General features: G+C 40.8%; 1 protein-coding gene across 1 annotated transcript in view; it reads left to right on the top strand.

Annotated features, from left to right (window-relative positions):
• The window catches only part of ANKRD55 (ankyrin repeat domain 55), a 502,662-nt gene that overhangs the window by 119,426 nt on the left and 355,757 nt on the right, over nucleotides 1-27,479 (top strand). Inside the window, exon 4 of the mRNA XM_082382340.1 lies at nucleotides 19,725-19,816. The gene's annotated coding sequence lies outside the window, so the exon portion shown is untranslated. The remainder of the gene's footprint in view (nucleotides 1-19,724; nucleotides 19,817-27,479) is intronic.

Genomic DNA, 27,479 nt, shown 5'->3' with positions numbered 1-27,479 from the left:
AACAAAGTCATACTGCTAGTTAAGGCCAGATTTAGACTAGAATTTAGATTTCTTGATTTTTATGCCAAGGTATTTTCTATTTGGCCACAAAGCCACCTGCAGATCCACAGGGCTTCCCCTCTGGTGGTTAGTTTGTAGGAGGGATACCATATCTATCTGTTATTTCTGGGACATAATTTTGGTGACTCCAGATTAACCACACTTTGATACCATGTCCCTGAGTCTGAAGAAATACTGTGTCTCTATTTTACCAATTGGGAACTATTTCCATTCTAGACTCTTTTCTTCTAAGAATCAGTGGAGCATACAGTCACTCACACATAAAGCATAGCAAGCTGTAGTTAGTTAATAATCACCAATATTTACTGAGCATTTATTATGCACCAGTCATTTCCTCTAAATGCTTCACATTCAGCTGAGGAATGTAAATGAAAGATTATGTTGTATGCCCAGGGTCACAGGTAGCAAGTGGTAGGCTTGAGATTTGAACCCCAGGCAGTGTTCCCTAGAGCCCCTGCCCTTACCCACTGCACTTACTGAGCAGCTGACCTGTGCAGAGCGTTATACAAAGCCTTGATGAAAGCTGAGCATGATGGCAATGTCCTAGCTCTCCAGAAATCAATAATCCAATGATGGGCTGGGAGTAGGAGAAGAGCGTAGCACATCCATGGGCATGATTTATGTATACTTTTTAATGTTTATAGCTACACAAATGCGCGTGGATTTGGCTTTCTGCATGTGTAAATTCACTCCCTTTCTTCTTTTCCTTTTTGTGCAAAAACAAAACCCCCAAAGCAAACATCTTCAATGATAAGTGCCCTTCAAACAGTTGACAGTTGTTCCCAGGAAGGCCACCTTTACTTAAGTCTTCTCTCAGGGACTCTGATTCATCTGGATGTGCTCCTGTGAATTCGTCTTGTTGATTTGCCAGGGCTGGAGGTGAATGAGGGGAGGGGAGTGCAGAGATCACTTAATGCTTTGATTGTCGTTTAAGTTCCCCACCAGGGGTTTCTTAGGAAGGCCCTTGAGTTAAGTATGTTTGTGACAAGAAGGATCTTTGCACAGATTCACTAAACATAAATAGAGGATTTTTTAAAAAGAGGAGATAGATTTAGCAGTTGGTTTCACAGTTGGCAGCAATCATTTTCAATTTCTAAAAAATATCCTTGCCCACACTTGCTAGTGAAACCACATTGGCACCCAGCTAAAACAGCACTGTTTAAACATGCTGTGGCTGGCACCATTGAAACAACAACAGAAAGGGCTTTAGCCTCTCAAAGCCTCCTGACTGTGCTGTGCAGGGTCTCTTCCAAGATTTCAAATAGACGAACGAATAACGTACCAAGTTGCAATTACCACTGTGAATTGGTCCACTCATATAATGCTATTATCAAGTTACTAGTAGGATATGATTTTTATCATTCACATTCCATTTACTTTGAGATTTGAATTTATATTGTTTGTGCTAACATCTTCTGCATTTGGGAAAAAGCATCAGCCAAGGTTACTGATAATTCTCAGAAGGTATTCTGGGTCATGGGTGAGTGGAACAGAGCTTCTGAAGAAGCTACTTCCCTGGACCTGTGGCTCCAGGGAATATCACAAGGTTAAATTGATTGTTTAACATATGTTGTTTCTTCTTTTCTCGTCTTTTCTTAAGCTAGAAGATAAATCTTGCTGGTTATTATAAAGAAACTGAGGATTAGAGGAGAGGCTTTAGCAACTGACCTCCACTTAACCAACTCACCAGCTTACCTGACACTCACCCTCCCTCTGTACAGGATACTGTCTCCTACCTTCTAGCAGCTGCTAGAAGGTGTGTTCTGCTCTCTGGTGTGTTCAGTACTTCTGCTCCCACTGAGATTTAATTAACCAACTAATTACCTGATCCTGATTATGCTAAATAAGAGAACCCCATCTGCTCTCTTGTAAATTCATAATCCTTTTTTTTATTCTTACTCCGTTTCACTTGCTATGTCAGGGAGAAACCTGTTGGGCCTAGAAAGTGCCACCAACCTTGGAAAGCCCCAGGCTACCAGGAGAAGCAAGATAGTCATTACCCAAGCAGTGTGGCTAATTAGGCTAATTAGCCTAATTGTCAGGCTGAGCCAGTGTTGTAGTCAGGAAGATGGTGCTGGGCATCAGCTCTAAAGGAAGACAGAGGATACAAGTAAGAGTGTTGGTAGGAAGGATGGTAGTTGCAAGAATCCAGAGACAACGGGATGAAGTACCAAAACTGGGTCAAGGCACATGATTTGGAACTAAGCTTATAACTGGGGTGTCCGGTTGGAATGCCCTTTGCAGGGGATGTTCCACATGGGAAAGGCTGAACAGTGTGAGCTAGTACATTGGCCTCAAGGACCCACATTAGGATGCCATTTAGGGTGTGCTTGTCAGGATGTCTCCAATATGCATGTAGGTTGGCCTGAAGCAGCACGCTGATGGTTTGGTGTTGTGTCCACTGTTTTGGGGTTTAGGCCACAGAAAGTGCCGTAGTGGGGGCATAGTGTTCAGCCCTACCGATGTTCAGAGGAGAGAGAATCTTCACGAACATGGAGAACAGGAGTCATTGTTTCCAGGGGAGAAAACAGGGGGCAGGAAAAATGATGATGCAGAGACAAAGAAACCAAAGTTTGGTCCTTCACCTTTGTTAAGGTTTGGATTTCATAATAAACAGGCATCTAAACACATAACTGAGAAATTGTCCCAGAAAGAAAATCTGCCCAAGGGTCTTAAAAAGGCTTGAGTTAAAACCCCATAGATGAGTCCCCAGAGAGATAAGAGAGCTGGGAGTGCCCCTGGATAGAGCATCAAGCAGAGGCCAGAAGGAATCCAGCCCAAGGATAGTCCCTTCCTCTTGAGCCTCCGCAGGTGAGGTAGGGACAATTAAAAGATCGGAATTGCAAGGTAATTACAGCTTCTGTATAATTAAAATTTTTTTTGTGGTAGGAGTACTAACTAAAAGTTGGGATGGCTATATTAGTTCCATGATTTTGTGGTGCCTCATAGTTCTGATACAGGAGACTATGCTAGAAAAATCACTGTTTCTTAGAACTAAATATCTAGGGAATGTAAAGAAGAAAAGAGAGGCACCAATATAAGTCCAATATCCCCTTCTGAACAAATTCTGCGCTTAGCCACTAGCAGATCATTCTCATTTGTATTTCTCTAACTGAAGTTAAACATTAGATAATAGAGATATCTAACAGAGCTTAGATAATAAAGCTTTATCAAAATCACTAATTTCTCAAGTAGATAGTAGGGTGTGAGTTTCTACCTGCCTGTGACTTCTACCCTTTAGCTTTTAACATAGTTGTCTGAATATGAGCTAGGTGAAATTTTACTGATGATAATTTCACACTAGGGACCTAGGCTCAAACAATGCTTTTTCCCTACTGTAAACTGTAAAAAAGCGTAATTTAAGTCAATGATTAGCTTTTTCAACAGAAATAGGAACAAAGTTATTTATTTATTATTTTATTAACTGTTCTTTGCCTTGGGTGCTAATGAGTTCTAATGGTTTTACTGGTGGTAGAGAAAATATGAAAAATTCACTTTAGACTTATCCATTAAGACTATAATTTAAATATTTTGAAGACTTCTGTCTACAGATGATTCTGGCCCTCTGCAGTTAGTCTGTTATCAGCCATATTGTTTTGCAAACTGTGCGTTTCTACTTTCTTATCACCTTATCTCATATTATCCTACCAAAGAGTAACCATGGGGACTGTTAGGAATTTATGTTTTACTTTCCAGTCCCTGACTGGGCTAATGGAATTCTTCTTGGGGAGAGAACCATAAAGGAAAACACCTAATCTTTCTCAACAGAATAGAAAGCAAGCCCTGAGGCTTGCAAGGGTGACTCATTATAGAAAAGGGCAGTTAACAGGAGTGGGAATGGGAGAAACTGGAGGGAAAGATCAAGCAGGCATAGAGGAGGAATGGACATGCTTTCCTTGCCCAGATGGAGGGTATGGTGTGGAAGAGCACCAGACATGTAGGTGAAGAAAGAAGGTACTGAGCGAGGTCCTCGGCTGGAAGTGAAGCTCAGAAATAAACAGTTGCAGAGGCTGATGCAGATGCTGGTGCCTTGGCAGGATGTGAAAATCCTTGGCCCTCTCTGATGTGGAGTGATACTCAGACAAGGGTGACAGTTTTGTAGGCAAAATACAGGCTTAATGCTTACTCTTTGGGTTTTCTGGTCATTAAACCTCCTTCCACAATGCTGTGTTAGTTCCTGGGCTGACCAAGTAGCAATGCTTTGGTGGATAAAGCTCCACCCATGGTTTTGAGAGAGGAGGAGTGGTTTCAGCTCCTGAGGCTTAATGGCTTTCTGGGAACTGGGGCTTCATCAAATACTCCGCTAATTTCTTCTGAGTCTTTCACATGACCTTTCCAAGGGCATGATTTTAACTAAACAAGAGACTAAAGCTAATTGGGCTGTTTTAAAGTAATTACTCTGCAGTATCACTAAGGTTTATCTGGCCATTATGTCATGCATACAACATGGCTAGTGAGTGGCAGCTCACAGCTCTGAGAAACGGAAGGGGGACTGTGTCTTCAGCGAGGCCACTTTACGAGCTCAGACCACCCAGACTTTCAAGCACACAGAGAATTAAAATATTTAGGGCAGATTTTGACACAGTGAATCATGTTCAAGCATCACAATCTTACTTGTGTTTATACAGACCAAAGACCTCCTTTTTACTCCATTTCCCCCCTATTTCCTAAAATGCATCATTAAAATGACAGAACTTGGCTTAGCTTGAAACCAAGGCTAGACCTTTAGAATCTTTGATTTTCAATCAGAGTTGAATAAAGCATTTTTAACTTCCACTTAATGTAAACATGATGTTTTGCCTCTGCTCAAACCAGATTTACCCTCCTTTTCAAAAGCCTTTATAGATTAACTCTCACTACCCCTATCCAGAAATAGTAAACATGTGGGAGTCTTAGAACATCGTGTCCTGTTGTACTTGTGCATACAGATTTACAAGGCTTTTTACACAAACTGAGATTTGTCTTATTAGAATGTCAGCTCCTTAAGGGACTGGAGCCTTTTCTTTCCTTTGTGTCTACACTGAAAGTTATCTTAATGAAGAAGGAGGGGTAAGTGGGAAAAGAAGGTGGCAAATGAGTATGACGCTCCAGGTCTTTGACAGCTTTTATCTCTCTTCTCCTGCTCCTTAGACAGATAAAGATCAGCTTTCCCAAGTTCCCTCCCCTTCCACACTTTATGAGGCTGGAGACTATCAGGGAACAGAGGAAATCAGAATTTCAAGATGGGGGGTGTAAGTTGGTTAGAATAGGCTTCCAGTTCTTCCCCACTGTACCCAACCCTGGCTGTATTTATTTTTTCATCAAGACTCAGAAGTTGCTTTATGGATTTTATAACTCACTGTCTCAGTAGAAAATTTCCCTGAATGAAAAGTATTCAAACAAACTTTTGAACAGGCTCCCATTCTGTCTCCATTTTCCAGATAGGCGTTAAGCAGTGAGAAGAAAAATGACTCAACAGAAACTTGTCTTAGTCTTCTTTTCCTTGTCCCTCAGTTGGTGATATGGGACATATTCTCACCTTTATGAAAAGGAATCTGTTGTTGGGAATTCCCTGGCTGTCCAGTGGTTACAACTCTGTGCTCTCACTGAGGAGGGCCCGGGTTCCATCCCTGGTCGGGGAACTAAAATCCCACAAGCTGCATGGTGCGGCCAAAAAATTTTTTTTAATTTTTAAAAAAAGGAATCCGTTGAGGGTATGTGTGAATATGTAGGTAAAGTAAGTCCTTGTAGAACCTAGAAAAATGTTAGAAAAATATCATGGAACACTGTAAAAGCAAAATATTCTCATGGCTACAGAACATTAGTTTCCATAAATTGGACAAACATATTTCACTGAATAAAGTGGGTTGTTTTTAGCTAGATGTCTAGGCATGGACAAAAAACACTGCCATCTAAGAGTATCAATTTATTTCTTCTCTGTATTTCCACATCATTTCCCCAGTTGCTGCCACCAGCACCCTTAGCACACCTGTATTGAGTTATGGTTACCTATGTAGGTCTGTCTCACCTGCATAATATTGAGAGCTGGAATCATGTCTGCTCTCTCCTATAGCCTCAGTAGCAGGTAGTCCAGTCTAATATATGCACCGTAGATGCTTGTTAAGGTTTACTGAACTGAAGCAATAACTTCTCTTTAATGAGCCACTTTAATACTGTGGCTCATTAGCTCAGGTGGACAGCATGGTCTGCTCCTGATGCTGGACAATCAGACTTGCTGTTCCAGGCATAGCGTAGTGATAATTGTCATCACTGTATATGAAGGACAGCTGATTCATTAACATCTTCTAGAATCCCCTGGGGATAGCTTCAAGTGTATTCTGAAAATCAGGCACAGATATTCCGTCACGCTTACATTTATTTATGCATTTGATAAAATAAGTGCAGAATCAAGAAGCAATAGCTGTGACTCACCTTTGCATATTTTTATCATGTATATGAATTTACTCTTTTCTTTGATTTTTAAAATTAAAATTATTTTTCATTTTTAGGAGTATCACACTTTAATGGTAGAATATTTAGAAAATGTACAATGAAAATAAAGACAAAAGGAATCCTACCTGTAAATATTGTTTAGTTTGTTATATTTTTTTCAAGTCTCTTTATATGCACATGCAATGTTTGGACAATACACACACACACACACATACACACACACATATTTTGCACCCTGCTCTTTTTACTTAACATATTATCATAAAGATTTTTACATGTCATTAAAAATTTTATACACATCACATTTAGTGATGACCATTGAGTACATGTATCATAATTACTGGCATTTCCTTGTTAATAGACATCAAGAACTTTTCTAATTTTTGGCTGTCATAAATAATGCTGTCACGGAAAATTTTGTGCCTAAAACTTTGTTTGTAGTTTGCTTAATTTTCTGATGATGGATTCTCAGAAGTAAAATTGCTGAGTCAGATTGTGTGAATATTTTTAGGGCTCTTGATACATATTTCTAAATTGCTTTCCAAAATGTTTGTGCCAAATTTTATTGCTGCTAACCAAAATGTATTCTAAAACTACCATGATATGTAGAGGTTTTGAAAAATCACACTGGACTCTCATTATAAAATTGCGGAGTGCAACTTCATAGGCAAGAACTCTGTCCTGAATCCTTCTAATAAGGTTCTGTTTCTGAAGCCCATGAGTTAGCTATTTAGTTAATTAATCATCTGCTTTTTTCCCATCCATTGTACTGAATTTAAAAGGGAGGAATTTCCCATGTTGGTTGATAAGTTTATCAAATACTTGAGTTTATAAGAAAAAGGACAGTGAAGCTGTTTGGTCCACTGTACAGCGTTAAGGACATTGCAGTCATATTTTGTTTCTTTCCCTCCAGTCATTGTAGAGATGGTATTAGCTCCCAAATTAAAAGGCTAGAAAAAAAAATATCCCCTAATAGCATTCCACTTTGAGATCCTTGGAAGAACAATCCATCCATACAAATAGTGGTTTTATTTATTGCTGTTATAATCCAATGGAGTCTTAGGCATGGAAAAAGGCCTAGAATTTTTTTCATCCCCAACATTTTTGCCAAGGTAGTTAAGTCCATCTAAGATAAATAGCCATTTCCAAACATTCTCACTGGTGATATTATTCAAGTTCCTTTCAGGAAGACGTCAGTGTCCTCATATACAAGATAAAGCTGATGGCTCAGATGAACATTTAGGTTCCTTTCAATGATAATAATATTCTAGACCTTCAACTGTTTTTCTAAAGGGGATATTTCTGGAGGTTTTACAATAGTTTCGAGAGTTAGACATACAGTAGTTGAGAGAGGACAATGCAGTCCAAGTCTGGAAAACACTTGTTTTACTTAGCATCTTGACCATCAAGAACAATGGCATCAGAGGCAGAGTCAAGATGGTGGTGTGAGAAGATGCAGAGTTAGCGTCTCCACAACTAGGGCAGCTGCCGGCCACTGGTGGGGAACTCTGATGCCCAAGGAGACAGGAGGAACCCCAAAGTGAACCGGTAGGACGTAGGGGGACTGAGAGGGGAGGAGAAGTGGAGGCCAGACAGGATCGGTGCCCCAGAGGCCGGGGAGATCAGGAGAGGCAGGCGGGAGGTACTCTCCAGGAAGAGCGGGAGAGGAGCGGAGGGCGATCGCCTGGCCCACTTGGGCTGGGAACCCTGTTGAGCTCCCAAGCCAGTACCACCCCCTCCAAAGCCCCATCCAGGCTGTGTGGGTCCTGGGGGCATAGGAGGGAGGCCGGGGAGATCAGGAGAGGCAGGCGGCAGGGGCCATCCAGGAGGAGCGGGAGAGGAGCGGAGGGTGATTGCCCTGCCCACTCGGGCCCAGGGAGCCTGCTGAGCTCCCAGGCCAGTCCCCTGCCCTCCAGCCCCCCCACCCCCGCCCCTGCTGCATTGGTCTGGGGGCATAGGAAGGAGACCAGGGGGATCAGGAGAGGCAGGTGGGAGGGGCCCTCCCAAACCAGAGGAGCAGGAGAGGAAAGGAGGGCATTTGCCCCACCCACTCAAGCCCAGGAAGCCTGCTGGGCTCCCAGGTGAGGTCCCCTGCCCTCTGAGAGCAGGGGTGGGGGGCACGCCTGGGCCCCTTCTGTTCCTTGAGCCTAAGCCCCACTCCCCACAGCCCCCAGGACCTTTTCCAGCCCTGTGGGTCCTGAGCATCGGCCCCGCCCACTGCCCAAACCTCACCCTTGCTTAGGCCCCACCCTCCGCAGCCAAGGACTATCCTGGCCCCTTTATTTTTTCTTTCTTTTCCCTCCTCCTCTTTTTTACTATTGTGGTACTGATGTACCTTCCAGTTGTTGATTCATCTATATTTTTATTTTTATATTCTTTCTTACATATCTGTTAGTTCCTAGTCTAATTTTATTTTTTACTTTGTTATTGTTTTTATGTTTTTCACCCCACGTGGCTTGAGGAATCTTGGTTCACGAGCCCGGGGTTGGGCCGAAGCTCCTGCGGTGGGAGCTCTGAGTCTGAACCACTGGACTAACAGAGAACCTCAGACCCCAGGGAATATTCATCGGAGTGAGGTCTTATGGAGTTCCTCATCTCAGCACCAAGACCCAGCTCTACCCAATAGCCTACAAACTCCAGTGTTGGAAGCCTCAGGCCAACACAATCCCACTCATAAAAAAAAAAAAAAAAAAAATGAGACGGCAAAAAAATATGTCACAGATGGAGGAACAAGGTAAAAACCTATAAGACCAAATAAATGAAGAGGAAATAGGCAATCTACCTGAAAAAGAATTCAGAATAATGATAGTAAAGATGATCCAGAATTCCAGAAATAGAATGGAGGCACAGATTGAGAAAATACAAGAAATGTTTAACAAAGATCTAGAAGAACTAAAGAACAAACAACCAGAGATGAACAGCACAATAAGTGAAATGAAAAATACACTACAAGGAATCAATAACAATAACTGAGGCAGAGAATGAATAAGTGAGCTGGAACACAAAATGGTGGAAATAACTGCTGAGGAGCAGAATAAAGAAAAAAGAATGACATGAATTGAAGACAATCTCAGAGACCTCTGGGACAACACTAAACACACCAACATTCGAATTATAGGGGTCCCAGAAGAAGAAGAGAAAAAGAAACGGTCTGAGAAAATATTTGAAGAGCTTATAGTGGAAAACTTCCCTAACATGGGAAAAGAAGAAGTCACCCAAGTCCAGGAAGCACAGAGAGTCCCATACAGGATAAACCCTAGGAAAAACACACCAAAACACATATTAATCAAACTAACAAAAATTAAATTCAAAGAAAAATTATTAAAAACAACAAGGGAAAAACAAAAAATAACAGACAACGGAATCCCCATAAGGTTATCAGCTGATTTTTCAACGGAAACTCTGCAGGCCAGAAGGGATATACTTAAAGTGATGAAAGAGAAAAACCTACAACCAAGATTACTCTACCCAGCAAGGTTCTCATTCAGATTCAATGGAGAAGTCAAAAGCTTTTCAGACAAGCAAAAGCTAAGAGAATTCAGCACCACCAAACCAGCTTTACAACAAATGCTAAAGAAACTTCTCTCAGCAGGAAATGCAAGAAATCAAAGAAGAAATAAAAAAATACATAGAAACAAATGACAACAAAAACACGAGGACCCAAAGTGTATGGGACGCAGCAAAAGCAGTTCTAAGGGGGAAGTTTATAGCAATTCACTCTCACCTCAAGGAACAAGAAAAATCTCAAGGAAACAAACTAACCCTACACTTAAAACAACTAGAGAAAGAAGAACAAAGAAAACCCAAAGTCAGTAGAAGGAAAGAAATCATAAAGATCAGAGCAGAAATAAATGAAATAGAAATGAAGAAAACAATAGCAAAGATCAATAAAACTAAAAGCTGGTTCTTTGAGAAGATAAACAAAATTGATAAACCCTTAGCCAGACTCATCAAGAAAAAAGTGAGAGGACACAAATCACTAACATTAGAAATGAAAAAGGAGAAATCACAACTGACATTGCAGAAATACAAAGGATTATAAGAGACTACTACCAACAACTATATGCCAATAAAATGGACAACCACAAAGAAATGGACAAATTCTTGGAAAGGTACAATTTTCCAAGACTGAACCAGGAAGAATTAGAAAGTATAAACAGACCTATCACAAGGAATGAAATTGAAACCGTAATTAAAAATCTTTCAACAACCAAAAGTCCAGGACCAGATGGCTTCACAGGGGAATTCTATCAAACATTTAGAGAAGAGCTAACACTGATCCTTCTCAAACTCTTCCAAAAAATTGCAGAGGGAGAAACACTCCCAAATTCATTCTACGAAGCCACCATCACCCTGATACCAAAACCAGAAAAAGATATCAGAAAAAAAGAAAATTATGGACCAATATCATTGATGAACATAGATGCAAAAATCCTGAACAAAATACTAGCAAACAGAATCCAACAGCACATTGAAAGGATCATACACCATGATCAAGTGGGATTTATCCCAGGGATGCAAGGATTCTTCAATATATGCAAATCAATCAGTGTGATACACTACATTAACAAATTAAGGAATAAAAGCCATATGATCATCTCAATAGATGCAGAAAAAGCTTTTGACAAAATTCAACACTGATTTATGATAAAAAACTCTCCAGAAAATGGGCATAGAGGGAACCTATCTCAACATAATAAAGGCTGTATATGGCAAACCCACAGCAAGCATCATACTCAGTGGTGAAAAACTGAAAGCATTTCCACTAGGATCAGGAAAAAGACAAGGATGTCCACTCTTGCCACTCTTATTCAACATAGTTTTGGAAGTCCTAGCCACAGCAATCAGAGAAGAAAAAGAAATAAAAGGCATACAAATTGGAAAAGAAGTAAAACTGTCACTGTTTGCCAATGACATGATACTATACCTAGAAAATCCTAAAGATGCCACTAGAAAAATACTAGAACTAATCAATGAATTTGGTAAGGTTGCAGGATACAAAATTAATGCACAGAAATCTCTGGCATTGCTATACACCAACAACAAAAAATCAGATAGAGAAATTAAGAAAACACTCCCATTTACCATTGCAACAAAAAGAATAAAATACCTAGGAATAAACCTGCCTAAGGAGGCGAAAGACTTGTACTCAGAAAACTGTAAAACACTGATGAAAGAAATCAAAGATGACATAAACAGATGGAGAAATATACCATGTTCTTGGATTGGAAGAATTAATGTTGTGAAAGTGACTATACTACCCAAAGCAATCTACAGATTCAATGCAATCCCTATCAAACTACCAATGGCATTCTTCACAGAATTAGAACAAAAATTTTTACAATTTATATGGAAACACAAAAGACCCCAAATAGTCAAAGCAACCTTGAGAAAGAAAAACGGAGCTGGAGGAATCAGGCTCCCTGACTTCAAACTATACCACAAAGTTCCAGTAATTAAGACAGTATGGTACTGGCACAAAAACAGAAATATAGATCAATGGAATAGGATAGAAAGCCCAAAGATAAACCCATGCACCTATGGTCAACTAATCTATGACAAAGGAGGCAAGGATATACAATGGAGAAAATACAGTCTCTTCAATACGTGGTGCTGGGAGAACTGGATAGCTACATGTAAAAGAATGAAATTAGAACACTCCCTAACACCATACACAAAAATAAACTCAAAATGGATTAAAGCCCTAAATGTAAAACCAGAAACTATAAAACTCTTAGAGGAAAACATCGGAAGAACATTCGTTAACATAAATCACAGCAAGATCTTTTTTGACCCACCTCCTAGAATAATGGAAATTAAAACAAAACAAAAAAATGGGACCTAATGAAACTAAAAAGCTTTTGCACAGCAAAGGAAACCATAAACGAGACAAAAAGACAACCCTCAGAATGAGAGAAAATATTTGCAAATGAAACAACAGACAAAGGATTAATATCCAAAATATATAAACAGCTCATGGAGCTCAATATCAAAAAAACAAACAATCCAGTTAAAAAATGTGTGGAAGACCTAAATAGACATTTCACCAAGGAAGACATATGGATGGCCAAGAGGCACATGGAAAGATGTTCAACATCATTAATTATTAGAGAAATGCAAATCAAAGCTACAAGGAGGTATCACCTCATGCCAGCCAGAATGGCCATTATCAAAAAAATCTAGAAACAAATGCTGGAAAGGGTGTGATGAAAAGGGAACCCTCCTGCACTGCTGGTGGTAATGTAAATTGATACAGCCAGTATGGAAAACAGTATGGAAGTTCCTTAAAAAACTAAAAATAGAACTACCATATGACCCAGCAATCCCATTACTGGGCAAATCCCCTGAGAAAACCATAATTCAAAAAGAGTCATGTACCCCAATGTTCATTGCAGCACTATTTACAATAACCAGGACATAGAACCAACCTAAATGTCAAAGCAACAGATGAATGGGTAAAGAAGATGTGGCACATATATACAATGGAATATTACTCAGCCATAAAGTGAAACGAAATTGAGTTATTTGTAATGAGGTGGATGGACCCAGAGTCTGTCATACAGACTAAGTCAGAGAAAAACAAATACCGTATGCTAACATATATATATGGAATCTGAAAAACAAAAAAAAATGGTACTAATGAGCCTAGTTGCAGGGCAGGAATAAAGAAGTAGACATAGAGAATGGACTTGAGGACATGGGTTGGGAGGGCGAAGCTGGGGTGAAGTGAGAGTAGCATCGACATATATACACTACTGAATGTAAAATAGTTGGCTGGTGGGAAGCAGCTGCATAGCACAGGGAGATCGGCTCGGTGCTTTGCAATGACCTAGAGGGGTGGGATAGGGAGGATGGGAGGGAGGCTCAAGAGGGAGGGGTATGGGGATATGTATAGCATATGGCTGATTTGCTTTGTTGTACAACAGAAACTAACACAGTATTGTGAAGCAATTATACTCCAGTAAAGATCTATTAAAAAAAAATGGCATCTGGGCTCTGAGTTACAGAACAAGTATTCAGTAGAAGAACTGGACTATCTTCTGTGAAATTGGGAATGTTGGTTCATCTCCCCAATCTAGTCAGAGATGGAGGACATCCGTACAAAAGATAAATGACAGTACAAGGCATACCGTGCTTGGTGGCTGTTTGAATAGGACTGTAAAACCTATGACATTTATTTCTGTGCACAGTAAAGAGGCAGGTGAGGGCACATGGAGGAGCTCAGTATCAATGGTACCACCAGGGTTGTTGAATAAAAACAAGATAGGACAATAAAAGCATAGGGTTCTCTAAAGGGAAATGAAGACCCTGAGTTTCCAGCTCTTTCTCTGAGAATGCTGTCTCTAAGGTCATCCTGCACTACCTCCCTTCCCTCAGCCCCACCCCTCCCTGCCCACACTCTTTGCCCCTTTGGAGGTACCATTAAAGACAGAGCACTTGCTTAGAAAGACCAAGAGTGTGATCCCAAAAGATAAATTTTTGTTTTTAAAACTAAGCAAAAAGCCCCACACATAGTAAGTGCCTAATATTGATGTAATCTGGGGAAGAATAACCCAAGGAGCATCATTTATCATGGCTTAAACTCAAACCACAACAAAACTGCCTATCAAAAATGAACATAAGTAAAAGTATGTACAAAAAAAGTCTAGTATTTAAAGTGTCTGGTCTCAGATCCAAAACAATCTGCCTTCTCTTGAGGTTATAAAAATTCCATTAGCTAAAAGAACCAGCTTCCCTCGTTCTAGATGTGGCTCTTTCTTATCTACTAAAGAACACCTCTGTGAACATGATTTGAGGGACAGTCCCTACCTTTCCACTCTAGTGGGAATGGTCTGTGTGAGCTAGGAACAGGGCCACTTTAGGGTATTTGTGACCACTGCACAAGCTGACTTTTCACTGGATGATTCTGAAGAGATGCCAAAAGGATTTGATTTGAGTGCGTGTGCTGTAACTGAATGCCAAGGCATAAAGTTCACATGTGATGGATTGGTTCAGGGGTCAATGCCAGCTTCACTGGGTGTGTTATGGATCTTGCAACATGAATGGATTCATGCTGCAAAGTTTGACAGCTGTGGCGCCAGAAGATAAAATTACAAGATCATTTATGAAAGCTGGTCTTGCTGGAAAAACAGGAGAACACATGGCTGGCCAAGATCTTTCAAGGTCAGGCAGGTACTGACAATGGCTTCATCTTGGATGTTCATTCCCCTCCAAAACAGCAGCAGTTAGGCACACTTACAGCAGCAAATCAGGCCAACCAACTCTGGCCATATGCTTGGTTTTCAGGTGCCTTCAGGCCTAGCTTATCAGAAGTCTGATGGCTCATCAACAAGGCAGCACACCGTGAGAAACAGTGCCTGTGAAGAGGGTGAGGACCTACTATCCATCCACTCTTGGAGAAAGGAGAGCGTTGGCAATGAACTAGCTTGAGATGTGTGTTAGCTAATAAGGGAAATTTGTTAAAGTAAGACTCATCCAAGGTTGGCACAGGTTGCCAAGGAAGGCTATTCTGGGACAATGTAAGAAATTTAAATTGAACATGATTTCATAAAGAAAAGATTTAAGTATTTGAGGCTTAAGGGAAAAAACCTTTTCTTCTGGGTAATCTGTGCAGCTATTGTTTTTTTCAGGTTTATGAAGCTATTAATTTCACATTTTCACATGAGTAATTTGGTCTTCTTTTTCTTTTCTTGCTATCAGGCTGTAAAGAAGACTAGTTACATGTGTGTTGGCATCATAAATGTCTTTTCCTGATTAATTTGAAAAGTGCAGAATCCAAAAACCATTATTTCCTCTCTAGATCTGATTATATGGAAATAGGAGGCCTTTGATTTCTGAAAACTTGAATTCTTAGGTTTTCGTGACTGTGATTGGTCAGCTTACTGCATCCTTGCAGTAGCTAACAAAGCCAAGGTCACATGGTCAGAAACACCTCTTCTTGAAGTGAGCAGTTGAATGGCCCTTGCTCTGACTGTGTGCGCAGGGGAAATCATGGCCCCAGGAGGGCCAGACTGGACCCACTTGTGTAGTATCTTAGGCAAGCCTGTGCTTGGCTCCTTTGTCCGCACTGCCCTCACCACCCCAACTTCTGGGCAGCCTCCCGACTTTTCCCAGTCAGCCTGTAGGCTCTTCCCTTACTGATTCTTTAAAGAGGCAGCCTAGGGAAGTCAAAAGAGCAGGGGATTGGGAGCCAGGAGCCAGGGCTCAAGTTCTAGCCTTGGCACTATTTGGTTGTATGGCCATCAATTCTTGATGTGACGTCTTAGTTCATTTGTCTGTGAAACTGAGAGGCTTAACTATGTACTTTCTAAGGAGCTTTAAGTTTAAGTTTTCTGTGATCCAGTGCTTCCAAGTTTGTCTGTGTTCATGGACTATAGCCTGCTTCCTTTTCCTGTCCCTCCCACTATTGTAGAACTTACTTAACCAAAGATGGATTTTTGGAGACAGCAAATGAGAAGGTGCGGGGTCTATGAGGTGTGCTAGAGATGACTAGACATTTAGACATGGAATTAATTAAAGTTTCCACCACCATCACAGCTTAGAGGCAGGGAGGGCTGCTCTGCCCTTTTACGTCCATGCCTCATGCTGCCATTTGTGACTTCTTCTCCCCTTCTAGTCTATCCTGAATGTTCATTCTAATTTTATTCCACATGGATAAAAATGTTGAGAGGAGGCCAAGTTCACAGTAGAATTTTAGCCAGCTCTTGAGCATTTCTCAAGTATGACACATATTTCTTCTTAGGCTTGTGGGATAATGTATGATATATTATGCCTAATTCTATTTTCGGGGGCTTACAATCAAGTTGGAGAGATAAGACAGGTACACATGTATTAGTTTCACCTTCATTTTTCAATCAAAATTATGAGTCACTAAGCCTAGTTTTTTTCAGGTTGATTAAAAAAATCCATAGCAAACTTGGGGAGACCTCTGCTGCCCTTAGGTGGGTTTATTCCTGACTGTGGTTCAGAAGAAATCACTAAAGGCTGGTAGAGATTATGATGATGATATTGATGCTGATATTGAGTTCTTTTGCTTTTCTTCTGGGAAAAAACAACTTGCTTCATTCATCAAACATTAAGGTGTAGTATATGCCAGACAATTTTTTAGGCCTGAGATATAAAATCTTTAGAGCCAGACACAGACTTGGGTTCAAATCTGGTCATCCTCTTGATTTACGTGAATTTGGCAAGTTTTTCCTCTTCCTAAGCCTTAGGTTTCTCCTCTTCACAGTGGGGGATAGTATTGCCTCCCTTAAATATTATAAATATTAAATGAGATAAATTACATATATATGCACGCCTAGTACTTGGAAGGCATTCGATAAGTGGTAGCTAGTGTTTAAAAATACAGTCCCCAGCTCCAGGGATCCTAAGTATAGTGGTGGCGACAACATACAGAGCTGTAATCTTATGGAAATCCTGGCCTGTTTTCAGTGGAGCCTCACTGGTCATGCTTGGTGTCAGGTGAATACTGGTCCTTGCTTTTCTGCATCTTTTGTGTCGGGGTCAACACGATGGTTGTTTACTGCCTGTGAACATTTGTAACAGGTTGGCCAATGTCCACAGCAGGGCGTGGTAGCCTTTTCATCATCTTCCCGTTTGACTGCCAGTGGAGAGAAGAGGTGGAGAAGGATTTTTTGGCCTCATTGTGGAATCCTTTTTAATGCACTCATTTTAAGTGGCTATTTCAAGACACTTGCTTTCTTCCAGGAATTCACAAGCTCAACAGATGGGCCAGATAAGAGAAAGTGGCACTTTCTTTCCTTAATGAACTCTCCCAGCACTTGCTGCACCTATTGGTTCTTTCTGCTAGTGCAGACCTCACTCTGCAGGGGGATGCGGTGACAGTCCCGTATAGAGAGGACAGACCTGATGTGGCCTATCGAGTTTTAGGCTAAGTCCTTTACATGCATTATTTAATCTATTTTACTATTGTAGTCCCCACTTTACAAATGAGGAAACTGAGGCCTAGAGAGGAAATAATGTGTCTATGGTCACATAGTTTAGAAGGTGGGGAGCCAGGATTTAATTCCAGGCCTAACTCAGTAAATTCTCACCCCTGGACTCAGTTGGAAAACTTAGAAAACTCATGTACACATGCTTAAATACCTACCTACTTAACATATGCCTAAACCCCAGTCCCACAGATCCTGATTTAATTGGTAGCCTGGGGTAGGGTCCTGGTGTCAACATTTAAACAAACCTTCTTGTATGATTCTAAAATGCAGCTGGGGTGAGAACCTTTGACTTAACTCCAAAGTCACACTACACCACGTTTCTACCCAAATAGCAGATTTATCCCCCATTAAAGTATCAAGAAGTGCTTCCCAAACCATATTTTAGAAACAGGAAGTTTCTGGACAGGTCTGAACTTATGGGGAATTTTTAATCACTTCCCTTACTCCTGTCAGTGGATAAGCATTTTTATGCTTCCATGGCCCACAGAGCTCAGAAAGAATAGTTATTACAAATTCCAAGGGAAGAAGGAGATCTGAAAAGATCTTGGATCCTCATTTTTTGGCATCTCATTCATCAGTCAGAAATGCTCCCTGGCTGCCCATCATTTCTGGAGGAGATTTTGGCTGACATTCAGCCTCTTCTCACCCACTTTGCTTGGTGATTTCCTCTTGGGTCTCCTGAACTTTGGTTGAATTTCTGTGGCCCATGTGGTTACCACAGGGAACAGCGTATGGTCCTTAGAGGACAAGAGCTGCAGGCTGTGTCTGGATGGTCTTTTGACTTAGCATGACATGCCCTTGGAAACAGATCCAGTCATTGACACAGTCCCATAGCGTAACTGCCACTCTACTTCCACAGATACTGTAAAACTCGATTCCAACAAAAATCTCCTGTCAGGGTGTCAGGCCATGGCTCTTAGGAACTAGCCCTTAATGTGCGCAAGGGCAGTCTATACTGGTTATTTATGTCCTTTGCCATTTCTAAGAATTTTTTTTTTTCATTTAAAAGGAAACTTTTGAAAAACCAAATGTTTTTAGCTAGAAGGCAATATTTCCAAATCTTTGGAAGATTATTAAGTGAAACACACTCTTGGGGATTAAAGGTAATTTCCAACTGGGTTGGCAAGTTACTATGGGCATCAACGTATCTTTTAGGAAAACTCTTGAAATTGAAAAAGCAGTATATGTAGTATTTTATTTTTGTTTTTTAAAATTGATGTAAGGATACATAAGACATTACTAAGTTTTTATTACTAGAGAATAGAATGAGGAGGTGTGGGAGATATTTATTTTCACTTTATATTCTCCTATAAAAATAACTACCACAATAGTGACAAGTAATATTTCTTTCTTTGTGCTTGATCATATACTATTTCCCATATTGCATTTATCATTTACTATTCAGAATAACCTTATAAGAACTACTGTTCTAGTTGGGATGCATTCAGCTATAAGGAACACAAGACTGGCTTAAACAACAGAGCTTTATTACCTTAGATTATAAGAAATTCCATGGTAGAATGGCTCAGAAACCTCAAGATCTGGTATTTCAGTCTTTTTGCTCTGCCATTGTCAGCATGGCAGGTGGTCCTTAAGCAAGCTCCCCTCATAGCCCCAATATGACTGCCTATCACATCCACAAGTGGCAACATCCTGTCTCTTTCCCAATGTATCTCTTGTCATAAACCTTTCCCAGAAGCTTCGCACTTCCCAAGACAGTACACACAGTTGCTTCACATGCCCACGCCTACACCAACCATCCACTGAGAGGAGAAAGGGACCACCGTGGTTGGCTTCATTGCCTTCAAACTTCATTGCCTCCCTGGAGCATATGGAGAAAGAAGGTAGAGAACTTTAAAAAATCAGGGTTGTGAGAGCAGATTTGAGCCAGAGAAAAAACATTTTCAAGCTCCCACCCAGACAGTGCTACCACTGAAAGTATTTATAAGGAATTTGCATTGATATGCATCAAAATTGCCCCAGGCTTCCTTACGGACAGTAGGAATTGTCCCCTCACTCTTGTCATCAGGATCAGAATCCTGTTACAAATAAGGAAGGGATGGGTTATATTACTAACTGTCTGCTATGCTACTATTATCCAGATGTTTACAGATGAGGAAACTGAGGGTAAGAGAGGTCTGGTAAGTTCCCCAAGGACACATGGTTAAAGCATAGTAGAGCTGAGCCTTGAAATTAGATATGCTTACCCCAAAGCCTATCGATGCTTTTCAGTAAAAAGATCTTATTGGCTTTATTCAATGATTCATGTTTCAGGTAGCATCCAATCTAGCAGACAGACAAAAACTCCAAAGAGCTGTACAAAATGAAAGAAGGAAGCAGGAACAAGGAAGTTATACTCGGCAAAAGTGAGTTGGTTATCGCAATGTTACTTTCCTTTAGGGGATAGCAGGGCTCTATCACTCAGAGTACCTAGCTAGTGCTGATCAGGTGATTCCTGACTGACTGGTTTAAGAGTCCATTTCTGGGAGAGCCGAAACTGCAATTAAGTCTTGATTTGGTGATGTGGGGCTTAGCATAAGCAATTCCATTTGGGCCTGTTGTCTTTTTTTTTAACACCATTATGATAGACTGCCTCTATTGTGTGCTATCAAATACTGCTTCTCTCTCAACATGTATTGCTTTACAAATAATTAAAACAATGGGTTTTGTTTTTGTTTTTGTTCTTTTTAAAGAATTATGCTTACAAGGCTCAGTTAGTTATAACCGTGGCTCCTCTAGTCTAGGAACTTGGGAAAACCACTTAAACTTTTGGACTTAGTTTCCATTTTGTTAAAATGAGAGTGCTCAGGGCTTCCCTGGTGGCGCAGTGGTTGAGAGTCTGCCTGCCAATGCAGGGGACACGGGTTCGAGCCCTGGTCTGGGAAGATCCCACATGCCACGGAGCAGCTGGGCCCGTGAGCCACAATTACTGAGCCTGCGCGTCTGGAGCCTGTGCTCCGCAACAAGAGAGGCCGTGATAGTGAGAGGCCCAGGCACCGCGATGAAGAGTGGCCCCCACTTGCCGCAACTAGAGAAAGCCCTCGCACAGAAATGAAGACCTAACACAGCCATAAATAAATAAATAAATAAATTTTTTAAAAAATTAAAAGAAAAAAAAATGAGAGTGCTCAGCTAGATAAGAGCTAAGATCTTTCCTAGCTCTAAATTCTATAAGTATATGGTTCTCATGTGAAAAATCATTCAGAGTGGAGATTTTTTTAAAAGCTTCAGTTGTGCAAATAATGTCATCCATGAAAAATCTGGTAGGAAGTATTTTTATATAAAATGCACCTGCTTATTTGCCACCAGTGCAGATGGTGGTATGTAACCCTTCACCATGGGGATTTGGAGCTGATATCCTAGGGTGGTTTTTCTTCTTTCTTCTCTCTTTCATGGTGCTATCTCTTGCAAGGACTCAGCCCACCAGGCACAAAGATGCCAGGAAGCCCATCTGCTAGTGGCTGTGAGCTAACAACTGCTCCACAATACCCATCAGAAACCTTGATTGTGTGAGGAAGGACAATCCAAGTGAGCAGATGAGGATACTTGTATCTAGGAAGTCTGCCCTCTAGAGCAAATGTATACTGCTTGCCTCCCTGTGACCTCCAGATCAACCTTCTCAAACTGCCTTCCAAGGACTTGGAGTAAGATGAGAGTAAAGACAACTAGCTCACCCAGCGTTAATGGGTAGAGTAAAGGCATAAGCAGTAGGAGAGACAAAGGAAGGAGATGAGATCTGCATATGTGTGTATTTTTTTCTCATTTCTAGAAAACAAGGAGGAATATATAGGTCAGGGGAGAGAAAGGTTTGAAAGTTTTATTTAGACCAATATGAGAATTTGAAATTGAAATGCTAGGCATCAGCAAGGCAATATTACCATTTGCTGAGGAACTTTTGATGTTGAAATACCTACAGACTTTACCATTAGACCGATATAATATTGTCCAACTCTTCAAGTTCTGGAAATGATGAAACATGTTAATTGATAGCAAAGATGTCTTTAGAATCACCGTTTATACCACAGCTAGATACACATTGTCTCAATGTCAAAAATAATCATAAATTAAATAGTTAATAGCAGATAACAAGCAAGACTTGGTGTAAACTTTATTGAATTTATTTGATTGCCTCATGTTAGAGCCAGTAGGAACCAGGCACATATCCCAAGAATTAAAAGAGAAAATTATCCATGTTTGTTATTCTTCCAGCTATTATTATGGAGGAGGAGACCCTATGCATGGAGAGAAAGTTTTAAAAACATATAAAAGTAGCAACCCACAATAAAATCAGTGTTGAAAATGCAATTTAAGGAGATGGTTCTCTCAGCATCTCTGACAAAGAAGGGGTTTGGTAGATCCTTCGTTCTGAGTGACTGGCAAGGTTCTGGTCACTTTGTATGTGAGTTGCAGGTAGGCTTCCAAATCTGAACCCTGACCCAGGCACAACTCCCATGAGATGTATTTCACAGTAACAGATAACACTCGCAATTGAGTCAATTCACGAATAGTCATTCCAGGAGACTTAAAGCAAGCATGTGCGTTTGGATCAAATTATCCAAGTAATTGCTTTGATTTCCATGTTACTTCCCATACAAATTAAGACAAAATTCTTTAGGGGATGGAAGAAATAAGATATGTACCAAATCCTGTCTGAGATGTGTTGACATTCTCATGGACCAGTCAAGACTTTGGATTCTGGCCCTCCTTGAAAGTCATGCCCCATGACACATGCGAAGTTCTCCTTCAGTCAAACCAGGGTGGTCCTTCAAAGACTCAGAGGAGGCAGCTGCCATCCAGAAGGTCCTTTGGAATTGCAGAATTCCAGACACTTACACCTCTTAATACAGCACCAAAGACAGCTTGGCTGCCTCACGGCCTCCGATGTGCTGGTACAGCTGTGAAGAAGCTAACTTTGGCAGCCATAGGTCATGAAGGCTTCATCTCTGCTTCTCTCAGAATAGCTTTTCATCAGGAAACTCTTCACATCTCTCAAAACAAATGCAGGAAAAAGGGAAGCAAACATAAATGGGTGCTTTGAATCTTTGGGTTTTGATATATGGCTACTGTGTGTGGAATTGATCACTTCTGGTTTATGAACAGCTTGGTGTGTTAGAAAGAGCAGTGGACAGGGAGTTGGAGCAATTTGGATTCCAGGTCCAGCCTTGTCTACAGCTCATGAGTCATTTAGTTTAGCTTCTTTGACCTTGGTTTCCTCATCTGTAAAATGAGAGGGTTTGGCCAGATGATCTTTGACCTAATGAGTCTATGAAAAGTGAATATTGGAAGCACATGTTCACCTTCTCCAGTTACCAGCTGTGAGATGTGACTGGAACAAATGGCACTAACTGTCGAAACATTTTGGGCTGAAGGGGAAGCATTCTGAAGTGGGACAAGGGCACCTCGTGTTGCAACCTGGAGTCAGTCAACTCTTCAAGGCTGGGCCAACCTTTGCTTCTGCCTCCTACCCCCACTTGTTTTAGCTGAACCAGAAGGGACTCACCTTCTGGTGAGGATAAAAAAAATCTGAATCGATATATTTTGAAAGCTTTATGAACAGTTATAAATCAGATGCTTGCCCAAAATTTTAACTTTATTTCCTGCAACTGTTCTAAGATTGCTGTCTAGCTCACAGTCTCAAAGATGACCCAATCTCCCAATTAAAAATTGTCTCCTTTGAGTAAATACTAGGTAATATCAGAGTTCAAACTCCCTATCAGGACCATATTTCTTTCCTCAAGGAAACCCCCTTCTACCTCCCCTTCTTCCCTTCTCTTCTGGTAGGGTGAAGCTTATTTTTCTTGAACATGGCAGTTGAGAGAGGGGTCCTTGGACTGAGCTGTCCTCAGGATCCTCTCTGACCTCTGCTGAGCTGTGTTTGTCCCGCCTGGTCACAGGCAACCTGTATTGGTTTCTATCAGATGTGGCTGATCCCACCTGGACTTTTGGGACCTCATGTTAACATCTGGTACTTTGCCATTAATTTTGGATTTGAAGTATGGACACTTTGTGGATGTATTTGTTTGAACTCCAGGCCATGTTTGATCTACCAGTCTTTCAATATATGTTCTTCAGCTTGGAGAATAGGAACTTCTATATTTCCTCCATGCCACCCAAGAACTTGGGGAATCAGTGATACTGTATGGGGTTCTCACTCTTTGCCAAATTCTTCCATGTTACAGTAATCTACTTCAGCCTTCTCTACCCAACTCCACATTAGTTCAGGACTTTGGTAAGGTTGTTTCCTCTCAGATTTCTAAATAGGAAACTGACTAAAAGCCCCTGCTACTAAGGCTCATTGTGAAAAATGCAGTAATTAATTAGTGGTTATTGGCATAGATGGGGAAGATGAAAGTGGTTGCCCTCGTGCTCTGAATTTGCCATCATAACTTCTGCCTTCACAGCACAGTAGCTCTTGTCTTTGAATTGACATCATTTCCCAACTGAGGCTGGTAAATACATATAGGGCATGACCTAGAGCAGTGTTTCTTAAACATTATCATGCACATAATCACCTGCAGAGCTTAGATTGCTGGGCTCCACCCTCTGTTTCTGATTCGTTAAGTCTAGAGTGGAGCCTAAGATGTTGTATTTCTAACAGGTTCTCAGATGATACTGATGCTGCTGGTCTGGAACCACACTGACCTAGAATCTTCAGGTTCTAGTGCTGTATACAGATAGATTGTGGTAAAAAGCAATGCGATTTCTGGGTACAATTTTGTGCTCAGAAACCTAAAGATAAATAGTTTTTCAATCTGAGAGATATTACTGGGGTCTGAATAGAGAATAAGTATTTAAAACTTAATGGATGAGTCTTTATATTACTACATTATATATTTTCTAATGATTTCTATCTTTTCCCTTGATACATGTTTTAGATTACTAACCTGATTGACCCTGCAGTGAAGGTAGTTATAACCAAGCTGGGATTTGAATTACTAAAAGGGCTTTTTCTAGTTTTGTATGTGTCTAAAATGCCTAGGATAGCTCTGAGCTCAGATCTGAGCCCCTCCAGGCTCACTGCTTTCAGGTAGAGGGATCAAGAGAGAGCAAGGGCCAGCATATCTATGGCACAGGCTTAACATATTAGCTTTTTCTTATATTGTTTCCTGTCTCTTATCTCCTATGTTTCAAACACAAACTTCTACCGAAACTTTCTTTAAAAAAAACTAATAGCTTTATTTGCATACCATCAATTTCATCTATTTTAAGAAACAATTCAATTAATTTTAGTATATTTACAAAGTTTCAGAACTACCACCACTATCTAATTTTAGAACATTTTTATCATCCCCGAAAAATCCCCATGCCCATGTACAGTCACTTTTTTTTCCACGCTGCCCTAGGCAACCACTAATCTACTTTCTGTCTCTATACATTTGCCTTTACTGGACATTATGGAATCATGCAGTATGTGTTCTTTTGTGTTTGACTTCTTTCACTGCTTTGGAGTTTCATCCATGTTGTAGCATGTATCAGTACTTCATCTAACTTCTACCAAATCTTCCTTTGATGCATGCACCTCTTTCTCTCCATTTCTGCCGTGACTCTTTTAGTCTAGGTCCTTGTTACTCAAATTGTAGTACAGACTGGACCAGTTGCATCAGCATCACCTGGGAGATACTCTGCAGACACTCAATCATGATCTGCATTTTAACAAAATCCCCAGGGGGGTTGAGTGCACACTGTAGTTTGAGAAGAGCTGTCCTAGAAAAGCTCTTCACTTCTGGAGGGAGGCATTTGAGAGCAGCTTCCTGCTAACTTCTTGCCTCCAGTCCTCCCTGCAGGGCACCCAGCCTGCACACTGCTGATTAGTCCTGAGATTAGGCATCAAATGCTAATCCCCACCTGCAGTGCTCCATTTATTATACAACATAAATGGTTTCCCATTAACTGTTTGAATGCTAAGTCCCCATCACTCAAATGTGATACTCAAAGCTTTCTAAAACAACCCCTCCTTTACCTACAGAAGCTTCTCAATTTCAATGCTCCAGAAAAAGCTTTCAGTTTCTGACATGCCAGACCTCTCAGTCACCCTGATCACGCTACGGTCAGCCTCAACTTCAAGGATCTTATTGAGCCGTTCTTCCCTCTGTCTACCCAGTTCCGCCCACCCCTCCAAGGAGCAATTCAGGCACCATCCTTGCCTGCCCACCCTACACAGGATCTTTCCGACTCTACAGGTTAACATTGAACTTTACCCATTCTAAGTTCTAAGAATACTTATTAAACATCTAATCCTGTGGTTACTCTGTGGATGCTCATAGTACAAACGATGATAATAATATCAATAATAATAATGATACTAAAGATTGCATAGCAATTTGTTGTTTGTTAGGGACTTTAACTTATCCCATTATGCTTATATTATCTAAATATCTTTTTGATATAAAAATATAAGCTCTAGAGAATAAAGGTTATTTCTTACAGGTCATTGGCATTGGTTACTAGGAGAGCCCTGGCCATAATATAGGTACTCCATGAATTCTGCAGGAATAAGTAGCAGGCCAGAGGCAGGATTTTGAAGTTTCCCCAGAAGGGAAGAAATAATTCCAATAGAGCTTACATTTGGAAACTGTTAAGGACAAATGATAATACAAATATAACTACTACTACTATATTGATCGTTCTTAAATATTGTACGAGATCTTTTGTGTACAGTATCTTGTGTAATTTTCAATAGAACTCTATGAAGTAAGCACTATTATTTAGTAAGGCACTCTTATGAACCCCTGTGGATAAGGAAACAGAGGCTCAAAGAAGTTGTGCAACTTATCTCAGACATACAGCAAATAAGTGCAGCGCTAAGATTCTGTTATGTGGTCTCTCCATATTGACAAAGGAATTTCACCAAGGGAGTACGGGGACATGATGGGGATAACTAGGGTCTTAGAGGTCATAACTATTTTTCCGAGTCAGGAAGTGTTTCCACAGGCAATATTCCTGTTTTCATTGGAACACTGGTGAGATTTAGAGTCACTCGTGAATTTCCTCCTTTGCGTCAGAGAACATTCAAAGGGAACAACCCAACGGATACAGATGGACTCCACCAGTTTCCTAGGCCAAGTTCTTCTCGTTCTTTACTTGTTGTGAGTGGCCTAGATGGGCTGGCTGTTCTGAATGTAATACCTTTGCTATAACTTCCTCGTGCGGTGACCAGAAGAACAAAGGAGACTGTCTCAGAGCTCTAGGAAGAAGGTAAACTACCTCATCCAGTCAGCTGCCTGCCCAGGTGTAATACGTAACTTGCTTCTACTGAGTACCAATACGTTTTCAATTTCATCAGACTACCCAAAAGCTGAAAATGTTTATTTCCCTGCTCTGTGTTTACACAGTTATTGCTTAGCAATTCTCACTTCTTTTTTTTACAGTCCCTAGGTCACTAGACCAAAAAATACGAAGACTTCCTATAGCTCATAGCTTCAAATATGATTTTCATAAAGCTGCCCTCAGAGAAGTAGAATGGGGAAATATAGGAACTTGGAGCCAAGAGGGATGGCAGGACAATCCAGTTCTGAGGTCTCCAAAGGGCTCCTCAGAAGATGTTGTTCTGTGGAGGTCCTTGCCGGCCACCATAGGATGAGGGGAGTGTATTGGTATTCTGTGGTGCATAACAAATCACCATAAATTTAGCAGCTTAAAACATCACCTATTTTATTAGCTCACAGTTCTGTAGGTCAGAAGTCTGGCATAGCATGACTGAGTTCTCTGCTCAGGGCTGGACTCTGGGTGTTGATTGGGCTGAGTTCTCATCCAGAGGCTCTGGGGAAAAGTCCACCTCCAAGTTCACTCCCGTTGTAGTCACAGGATCGAAGTCCCTGTTTCCTTGCTGGCTGTTAGAGGGGGCTGCTCTGGGCTCCTAGAGACCACCTGCGTTCCTTGCCAGGTAGCCTTCTTCATCTTCAAGCCATCAATTATGTGTGGAATCTTTTTTGTGCTTCAAATCTCTGCTGTCGTCTTTGACCATCAGCCAGAACAAACTCACTCTTAAAGCGCTCATATGATTAGGTCAGGCCCACCCAGATGATATCC

This window comes from Balaenoptera borealis (assembly GCF_965194805.1).
Source record: "Balaenoptera borealis genome assembly, chromosome: 2".
Classification (NCBI taxonomy): Eukaryota; Metazoa; Chordata; class Mammalia; order Artiodactyla; family Balaenopteridae; genus Balaenoptera; species Balaenoptera borealis.
This window is presented reverse-complemented; position numbering and strand designations above follow the sequence as displayed.